We start from the raw sequence: 11119 nt of genomic DNA on the forward strand, positions 1-11119 counted from the left end.
CATACATTGCCAATCATTCTGTATACACCACATGTATACGTATACATGGGCATAGTCATGTATAAACACATGTAGGACGTATACATGCACATACTTGTATACATCACATGTACACGTATACATGTGCACTGATGTATACATCCACATGTATACAGTATACATGTGCATATGCATGTATCCACACATGTATAGCGTATACGATGTGCATATTCATGTATAAATCACTGCATTCGTATACATGGCACATATTTGTATACGATCCACATGTATACGGATACATGTGCATAGTGATGTATACACACTTGATACGTATACATGTGACATATTCCTGTATACACACAGATATCGTATAACATGTGCATAGTCAGTGTATAACACATGTATTCGTATACATGCACATATTTGTAGACATCCACATGTATACGTATTCAGTGCATGTTGAGTCTACCATCCACATGTATCCGGATACATGTGCTATATCATGTATACCACTATCGTATACGTTCAGGGGCCTATTCATGTATACACACATGTATACGTCATACATCTGCATTTCATGTATACATCACACTGTATCCGCTAGACGTGTGCATGTCATGTATACATCCACATGTACACGTATACAATGTGCATAGTCCATATTTGTATACATCCACATGTGTCACGTACATGTGCATATTCATGTATACACACATGTACACGTATTCATGTGCATATCATGTATACACCAGGTTATACGTACATGTGCCTATTCATGTATACACACATGTATACGTATACATGCGCATATTCAGGTAGCATCCACATGTGTGACGTATACGTGTCAGATTGCTGTATAAACACATGTACATGTATACATGTGCATATTCATGTTCCACACATGTTATACGTAGATACATGTGCATCTGCACGTATACACACATGTATACGGTAACATGCATGCATATTCAGATATACACACATGTATACGTATACATGTGCATATCGATGTAGACACCATGTAGACGTATACATGTGCATATCACATGTATACACACATGTATTACGTATAGCATATGCATATTCTGTATACATCCACATGTAGACGATCTCCTGTGCTATTCATGTATAAACACACTGTATACGTATACTGTCGCATTTCATGTATACACACACATGTATGCGTATACATGTTCATAGTTGATGTCTATCCACGATGTATACGTATCTATGTGCCTATTGAGTGTAAAACCATCGTATACGTATACATGCGCATAGTCATGTATACCCATGTATAGGATACATGTGCAATCATGTATAAAACACAGGAATGCGTATTATACATGCACATATTGTATACATCCACATGTATCGTATACATGTGTCTTATTGATTGTATACACACATGGTATCGCGTAGACATGGGCATATCATATGATACACACCTGTATCGTATAACATGTCACTATGCATGTATACAGCCACCTGTATACGTATACAATGCGCATATTTGTATACATCCACATGTAGACGTATACGTGTGCATGGCATGTCTGTATACTCAAACCATGTATACGTATAATGTGCATATTCAGTATACCCACATGTTTACGTATGATGCATATTCCAATTGTATACACACATGTATACGTATACATGTGCATAGTCGTATATACCACATGTATACGTATACATGCGCATATCTGTATACAATCCACATGTATACGTATACATGCGCATATTTGTATACATCCACATGTGTACGTATCAGGTGCATATTCATGTATAAACACATGTATACGTATACATGTGCACTCTCATGTATACACACACATGTATACGTATAGATGTGCATAGCATGTATACACACATGTATACGTATCATTTTTGTGCATACTTCTACCTGTATACACACATGTATACGTATCCATGTGCTATACTGTGATAACACATGATCACTGTTACGCTCAACGTATTTGTAATACATCCACGTGTGTACTATACATTTGCTATTGATGCTATACACACATGTATACGTCTCATGTGCATAGTCATGTATACACACGTGTACTACGTATACATGTGCCATCATGTATAAACACATGTATACGTAACATGTGCTATTCTTGTATACACACACTGTATACGCTATACAGTGGCATATCGATGTATACACACATGTATACGTATACGATGTGCATAGGGCATGTATAAAACACATCTATACGTCTACATGTGGAATATTCATGTATAAAACACATGTCTGCGTATACATGCACATATTGTGTATACATCACATGTATACGTATACATGTGCATTATCGATGTATAAACACATGTATACGTATACACTCGCATATTCATGTATACACACACATGTATACGTATACATGCGCATATTGATGTATCACTCACATGTATACGTATACATGTGCATATGCATGTATAATCCACATGTATACGTATACATGTGCATATACAGTATACACACCTGTATAACGTATACCTGCGCATATTCATGTATCGAAACACAGGTATACGTATACATGTGCATATTCGTATGCATACACACATGTATAAAACGTATACAGTATTTGCATATACTGTATCAACACATGTATGACGTATACATGTGCACATATTGTATACATCCACATGTATACGTAGACATGCGCATATTCATGGATAACACATGTATACGTCATACATGCTCATAGTTGTATACCACACACCGGTCTACGTATACATGTGCATATCATGTATCCACCACATGTATACGTATACAGTGCATATATGTATACACAGTATACGAACATTCATATGTATAAAACCTGTATGATACCAGTGCATATTCATGTATACCACATGTATACGTATACATGCATATTCTTATAAACACATGTATACGTATACATGTGCATAGTTGTATACACACATGTATACGTATACATGTGCATATTGATGTATACACACAGTGTATACAGTATACATGGCATATTAGTTAAAACACATGTATACGTATACATGGCATATTCATGTATACACACATGTCTACGAACATGTGCATATTCATGTATACACACATGTATACGTATACATGTGCATATTATGTATAAACACATGTATACGTATACATGTGCATATGATGTACTAACACATGTAAACGTATACAGTGCACATATTTGTTAATCCACATGTATACATTATCCATGCAATATTAATGTATACACACACATGTATACGTATGACATGTGCATATTGATGTATAAACACATGTATACGTATACATGTGCATATTCATGTAACACACATGTATACGTATACATGTGCATATTCATGTATTAAACACATGATACGTATACTGTGCCAATCATGTTATAAACAACATGTATACGTATACATGTAGCATATTTGTATACACCACATGTATACGTATACATGTGCATATTATGTATACACACATGATACGTATACATGTGCATATTATGTATATACACATGTATACGTATACATGTCGCTATTCATGTATAACCACATGTATACGTATACATGCACATATTTGTTACATCCACACTGTAAGTATACATGTGCATATTGATGTCTAAACAACATGTATACGTATACATGTGCATATCATGTATACACACATGTTATACGTATACATGCACATATTATGTATACATCACATGTATACGTATACATGTGCATATTCATGTATACAAACACATGTATACGTATACATGTGCATATCATGTATAAACACATGTATACGTATACATGCTGCATATTCTGTATAAACACATGTATACGTATACATATGCATATGTCATGTATACACACATGTATATACGTATACATGTGCATATTCATGTATACACACTGATACGTATCATGTGCTATTGATGTATAAACACATTAACGTATACATGTGCATATTCATGTATAACACACTGTATACGTATACATGCACATATTTGTATACATCCACATGTATACGTATACATGGGCATATCATGTATAAACACATGTATACGTATACATGTGCATATTGATGTATACACACATGTATACGTATACATGTGCAATATGATGTATAACCACATGTATACGTATACATGTGCATATTCATGTATACACCACATGTATACGTATACAGGTGCATATTCATGTATAACACATGTATAGTATACAGCACATATTCGTATACACACACATGTATACGTATACATGTGCATATTCGATGTATACACACATGTATACGTATACGCATGTGCAATTCCATTATAAACACATGTAGTCGTATACATGACATATTTGTATACACCACAGGTTACTATACAGATGTGCATATACATGTATAACACACATGTATACGTATACATGCACATATTGTGTATACACACATGTATACGTATACATGTGCATATTCATGTATACACACATGTATACGTATACATGTGCATATTCATGTATACAACACATGTATACGTATACATGTGCATATATGTATACACCACATGTATACGTATACATGTGCATATTCATGTATACACACATGTATACGATACATGTGCATATTGTATACATCACACTGTATACGTATACATGTGCATATTCATGTATAAACACATGTATACGTATACATGCTCATATTGTGTATACACACATGTATACGTATACATGTGCATATTCATGTATAAACACATGTATACGTATACATGCATATTGTGTATAACACACTGTATACGTATACATGCCATATTTGTATACATCCACATGTATACGTAACATGTGCATATTGATGTATAACACATTTATACGTATACATGTGCATATCATGTATACACACATGTATACGTATCACATGTGCATATTCATGTTAAACACATGTATACGTATACATGTGCATTCATGTATACACACATGTATACGTCTACATGCATATTTGTATACACCACATGTATACGTATACCTGTGCATATTATGTATAATACACATGTATACGTATACATGTGCATATTCATGTATACACACATGTATCGTATACATGTGCATATTCATGTATACACACATGATACGTATACATGTGCATCATATTGCGATGTATACACACATGTATACGTATACATGGCATATTGATATACAACACATGTATACGTATACATGCAATATTGTATATACACATGGTAACGTATACTGTGCATATTCATGTATACAACACATGTATCTAACATGCCATATTCTGTATACACCACATGTATACGTATACATGTGCATATCATGTATAAACACATGTAGACGTATACATGTGCATATCATGTATACACACATGTATACGTATACATGCACATACTTTGTATACCACATGTATACTGTATACATGCCATATATGTATACACACATGTATACGTATACATGTGCATATTAGTATAAACACATGTATACGTAACAGTGTGCATATTCATGTATAAACACATGTATACGTATACATGGCCCATATTGTATACATCACATGTATACGATACATGGCATATTGATGTATAAACACATGTTACGTATACATGTGCAATCAGTTACACATGTAGTATCATTGCAATTCGTATACACATGTAAGTATACATGTGCATATTCATGTATACACACACAGTGAATCGTATACATGTCACTATACATGTGTATACATCACACATGTATCGTATACATGCATATTATGTATACACACATGTATACGTATACATGTGCAATTCTGTATACACACATGTATACGTATACATGTGCATATTCATGTATAAACAATGTATACGTATACATGCCATATTTGTATACCACAGTATACGTATACATGTGCATATTTGTATACATCCACATGTATACGTATACATGTGCATATTCATGTATAACCACTGTATACGTATACATGTGCATATCTGTATACACACATGTATACGTATACATGTGCATATTCTGTATACATCACATGTATACGTATACATGTGCATATTGCAGTATAAACACTGTATACGATACATGCATATCATTGTATACATCCACATGTGTACGTATACATGTGCATATTCATGTCATAACCACATGTCATGTATACATGCACATATTTGTAGACACACGTTACGTATACTGTGCAATTCATGTATACACCATGTATACGTATACATGTGCATATTCATGTATACACACATGTATACGTATACATGTGCATATCATGTATAAACACATGTATACGTATACTGTGCATATTCATGTATACACACATGTATACGTTACAGTGCATATTCATGTACAACATGTATACGTATACATGCATATTCATGTATAAACACATGAATACGTATACATGTGCCATTCATGTATAAACACATGTATACGTATACATGCACATTTTGTATACACACACATGTATACGTATACAATGTGCATATGATGTATAAACACATGTATACGTATACATGTGCCTATTCATGTATACACACATCTATACTATACATGTGCATATTCATGTATAACACATGTATGCGTATACATGGCATATTTGTATACATCCACATGTATACGTATACATGTGCATATTGATGTATAAAACATGTATACGTATACATGTGCAATTCATATATACCACCATGTATACGTATACATGCACATATTTGTATACACACATGTATACGTATACATGTGCAATTTGTATACACACATGTATACGTATCATGTGCATATTCGATGTATAAACACATGTATACGTATACATGCCATATTGCATGTATAACACATGTATGCGTAACATGTGCATATTCATATATACACACATGTATACCTATACAGTGCACTATTGTATACACCACATGTATACGTATACATGTGCATATTTTTATACACACATGTATACGTATACATGTGCATATTCATGTATAAACACATGTATACGTATACATGTCACATATTTGTATACACACACATGTATACGTATACATGTGCATATTCAGTATACACACATGTATACGTATACATGTCATATACGAGTACCTAACACACATGTATAGTATACATGTGCATATTCATGTATAACACATGATACGTATACATGCACATATTGTATACATCCACATGTATACTATACATGTGCATATTTGTATACACCACATGTATACGTATACATGTGCATATTGATGTATACACACATGTATACGTATACATGCACATTAGTGTATAACACATGTATACGTATACATGTGCATATCATGTAACACCATGTATACTATACATGTGCATATTCATGTATACACACATGTATACGTTATCATGTGCATATTCCTGATAGTATCATGATACACCATGTATACGTATACATGTGCATAGTGATGTATACACACATGTATACGTAACATGTGCCAATTATTGATACACCTGTTAACGTATACATGCACATATTTGTATAAACACATGTATACGTATACATGTGCATATTATGTATAAACACATGTATACGTATACATGTGCCATATTCATGTATACACACATGTATACGTATACATGTGCATATCATGTATACACACATGTATACGTATACATGTGCATATTGATGTATACACACATGTATACGTATACATGTGCCAATTCATGTATAAATCACATGTATACGTATACATGCATATTTGTATACACACACATGTATACGTATACATGTGCATATGATGTATAAACACATGTATACGTATACATGTGCATATTCAGTATAAACACATGTATACGTATACATGTGCATATTGTATACACACACATGTATACGTATACATGTGCATATTATGTATAAACACATGTATACGTATACATGCGCATATTGTATGCATACACATGTATACGTATCATGCTCATGTGTATACACACACATGTATACGATACATTGCATATTGATGTAAACACATGTATACGTATACATGCACATATTTGTATACATACACATGTATACGTATACATGCACATATTTGTATACCTCCACATGTATACATACACTTCCATATTCATGTATACACTGTATACGTATACTGTGCATATTCATTATAAACACATGTATACGTATACATGTGCATATTCATGTATACACACATGTAAACGTATACATGTGCATATTCATGTATAAACACATGTATACGTATACATGTGCATATTGATGTATAAACACATGATACGTATACATGTGCATATTCATGTATACCCACATGTATACGTATACATGTGCATATTCATGATACACACATGTATACGTATACATGTGCATATTCATGTATAAACACATGTATACGTATACATGTGCATATCATGTATAACACATGTATACGTATACATGCACATATTTGTATACATCCACATGTGTACGTATACATGTGCATATTCATGTATAACACATGTACATGTATACATGTGCTATTCATGTATACACACATGTATACGTATAGATGTGCATATTGATGTATAAACACATGTATACGTATACATGTGCATATTCACGTATACACACATCTATACGTATACATATGCATATTCATGTATAAACACATGAATACGTATACATGTGCCAATTCATGTATAAACACATGTATACGTATACATGCACATTTTTGTATACACACACATGTATACGTATACATGTGCATATTGATGTATAAACACATGTATACGTATACATGTGCATATTGATGTATATCACATCTATACGTATACATGTGCATATTCATGTATAAACACATGTATGCGTATACATGCACATATTTGTGTACATCCACATGTATACATATACATGTGCATATTGATGTATAAACACATGTATACGTATACATGTGCATATTCATATATACACACATGTATACGTATACATGCACATATTTGTATACATCCACATGTATACGTATACATGTGCATATTTGTATACATCCACATGTATACGTATACATGTGCATATTCATGTATAAACACATGTATATGTATACATGCACATATTTGTATACACACACATGTATACGTATACATGTGCATATTCATGTATACACACATGTATACGTATACATGTGCATATTCATGTATACACACATGTATAGGTATACATGTGCATATTCATGTATAAACACATGAATACGTATACATGCACATATTTGTATATATCCACATGTATACGTATACATGTGCATATTGATGTATACACACATGTATACGTATACATGTGCATATTGATGTATACACACATGTATACGTATACATGTGCATATTGATGTATAAACACATGTATACGTATACATGTGCATATTCATGTATACACACATGTATACGTATACATGTGCATATCATGTATACACACATGTATACGTATACATGTGCATATTCATGTATAAACACATGTATACGTATACATGTGCATATTGATGTATAAACACATGAATACGTATACATGTGCCAATTCATGTATAAACACATGTATACGTATACATGCACATATTTGTATACACACACATGTATACGTATACATGTGCATATTGATGTATAAACACATGTATACGTATACATGTGCATATTGATGTATAAACACATGTATACGTATACATGTGCATATACATGTATACACACATGTATACGTATACATGTGCATATTCATGTATAAACACATGTATACGTATACATGTGCATATTTGTATACATCCACATGTATACGTATACATTTGCATATTTGTATACACACACATGTATACATATACATGCACATATTTGTATACATACACATGTATACGTATACATGTGCATATTCATGTATAAACACATGTATATGTATACATGCTCATATTTGTATACACACACATGTATACGTATACATGTGCATATTGATGTATAAACACATGTATACGTATACATGCACATATTTGTATACATACACATGTATACGTATACATGCACATATTTGTATACATCCACATGTATACGTATACATGTGCATATTGATGTATACACACACATGTATACATACACATGCACATATTCATGTATACACACATGTATACGTATACATGTGCATATTCATGTATAAACACATGTATACGTATACATGTGCATATTCATGTATACACACATGTAAACGTATACATGTGCATATTCATGTATAAACACATGTATACGTATACATGTGCATATTGATGTATAAACACATGAATACGTATACATGTGCCAATTCATGTATAAACACATGTATACGTATACATGTGCATATTCATGTATACACACATGTATACGTATACATGTGCATATTCATGTATAAACACATGTATACGTATACATGTGCATATTGATGTATAAACACATGAATACGTATACATGTGCCAATTCATGTATAAACACATGTATACGTATACATGTGCATATACATGTATACACACATGTATACGTATACATGTGCATATTCATGTATAAACACATGTATACGTATACATGTGCATATTTGTATACATCCACATGTATACGTATACATTTGCATATTTGTATACACACACATGTATACATATACATGCACATATTTGTATACATACACATGTATACGTATACATGTGCATATTCATGTATAAACACATGTATATGTATACATGCTCATATTTGTATACACACACATGTATACGTATACATGTGCATATTGATGTATAAACACATGTATACGTATACATGCACATATTTGTATACATACACATGTATACGTATACATGCACATATTTGTTTACATCCACATGTATACGTATACATGTGCATATTGATGTATACACACACATGTATACATACACATGCACATATTCATGTATACACACATGTATACGTATACATGTGCATATTCATGTATAAACACATGTATACGTATACATGTGCATATTCATGTATACACACATGTAAACGTATACATGTGCATATTCATGTATAAACACATGTATACGTATACATGTGCATATTGATGTATAAACACATGAATACGTATACATGTGCCAATTCATGTATAAACACATGTATACGTATACATGCACATATTTGTATACACACATGTATAAGTATACATGTGCATATTCATATATACACACATGTATACGTATACATGCACATATTTGTA

Source organism: Sander lucioperca, chromosome 24, assembly GCF_008315115.2.
Source record: "Sander lucioperca isolate FBNREF2018 chromosome 24, SLUC_FBN_1.2, whole genome shotgun sequence".
NCBI lineage: Eukaryota > Metazoa > Chordata > Actinopteri > Perciformes > Percidae > Sander > Sander lucioperca.